The sequence below is a fragment of the Cannabis sativa genome, chromosome 7 (genome assembly GCF_029168945.1).
Source record: "Cannabis sativa cultivar Pink pepper isolate KNU-18-1 chromosome 7, ASM2916894v1, whole genome shotgun sequence".
NCBI classification, from domain to species: domain Eukaryota; kingdom Viridiplantae; phylum Streptophyta; class Magnoliopsida; order Rosales; family Cannabaceae; genus Cannabis; species Cannabis sativa.
Window position 1 is genome coordinate 25,623,130 of NC_083607.1, and position 2,078 is coordinate 25,625,207.

Sequence of the window (2,078 nt, forward strand, 5' to 3'; positions counted from 1 at the left end):
CAACTCAGGAGTACTATTCATGTTCTTTGATTTATTAGTTAAGCCTACTTTTGGGTCAGAGTGATACGTATATTTTGGGAACATGATAGTATGATTGAGTGGGAGTGCTGAACATAAATATGGAATCTATAGCTTCTACTGGTGTATAAAAGTCAAGTGATGATTCCCTTCGAGCTTAGCAAATAGAAGTAAATGGATGAGCTCTTGTTTAACTGACTAATTATTAGATCACTAAACACCATTTACAAGTAGCTAAGTATTTTAAGGGGCAAAATACATTGAGGGGTGAGAACGGTAAAAAAATCCCATCTCGATGTAGATCATCTATATAGAGGATCTTTAAATCACAATAAGATTATAACAATGCTTAAATGAGATAGCATATTGATATCGTAGAACATACAATATGCTCTATATAAGTATGAGAGTGCAATTCTAAGTTCTAAGAGTGGATTCAACGAAGAATTAATAAGTAGGAATTTACTTGGTAAATTTGGTTCACTTATGGGAAGCTCAGCATATAGATCCATGGTCCCCATTCTAGTTGAGAACATTCTGCTTGTAAGACTCATTAATTGATTCGTGATTGATCAATTATAATTCTAAAGTTAGACTATGTCTAATTTTGTGAATTTTCACTAAGCAGGGGTGAAATTGTAAAGAAAAGAGATTCTAGGTTTATTTATTTATTAATGGACTTTATACGTCTAGTGAATAATTAAATTAAATGACAATATTATTTAATAATCTATTTTAGTTATTAAATAATTAGTTTTGGCATTTAAAAGGTTAGAATTGGAAAATTGGCGTTTTTGAGAAAATAGAAATAAAATTTGATAAAACTGCAAAATCAAGTGGGGCCCACTAACACACCATGGCCGGCCACTTATTGTGGAGTTTCAAATTGATTTTTTCATTATTTTAATGCCAAATAATTCCTAACCTAAACCTAGTAGTTGCCTATAAATAGAAAGTGATGGCTCAGTCAAATCACATGCTTTCATTAGTTATGTGACAGAAATTTCTCTCTTCAGAAAAACTGAGCCTTCCCTACTTTCTATACCTGGCCGAAATCCCTCTTCTCTTTTCTTCTTCTTAAAATTTCGAACTCTAGTGAAAGAGTAAGTGCCCACACACAGCAAGCAGTAACTCAATCATAGATTGGAAGACTGTGAAGGATCAAACCTAAAGAAGAAGGAGATTCGGGCTCAGATCTTGATTATTCTCTGCTACAGAAAGGATACAAGGGTTAGAGATCTGAGCGGAAGGAGGCATTAATTCCGCTGCATCAATGTAAGGTTTTCTTAACTTTATATGTGTTTAATTTATCGTTTTAGAAGTTCATATTTAGAGTGTTTAAACAACATACTTGTGAGTAGATCTAAGATCCTGGTAAAATAATTCCAACAACTGACCTCAGAGCCATGGTAATTGATTTACTTGCATGAAATTTGGACTTTAAAACGATTGCTTGTTATTTGGATGGTTTCATGTTGTATTGAGTGTTATATGATTATTGATTGATGTTTGTGAATATTCGTGAAAAATAATTGAGATTTTATTTCTGGAATTATTTTTATTTGATAGTATGGAAAAAATTAAGCAAGTTACTTTTTTACAGAACTCAATTTCGATTTAATTTGAATTAGTTATTATTTTTTGAAGATTCGAAAAAAGATAAGGTGACTGTGCACCTTCACCCGCGTGCGGATCCGAGTCATCCTCGGTCAACACGCGCATTCAGACAAGATTTTGTCTGAAAACGCGCGCAGAAGCCTGGTGACACCTCATTCCGCGCGCAGGGGACAGTATACTGTCCGTACAGGTCCCAAATTTTTTCGATTTTCTTCGTTTTTTCATGCTTTTTCATGGATTTAAGTTTCGATTTTTTGTGTAGTTTTGTATTTATATATTTACTATTCCTATTTCAACTGTAATTATCATAATGAATTAATTTAATTTTTATTTAATTTAATTCATGATATTAGTGTGTTTCGAATTTGAAATTAGTAAATATCTATCTTTTTGCTTAATTATTTATCTTATTTTTAAATTTGATTATATCTTATCTTATTTTT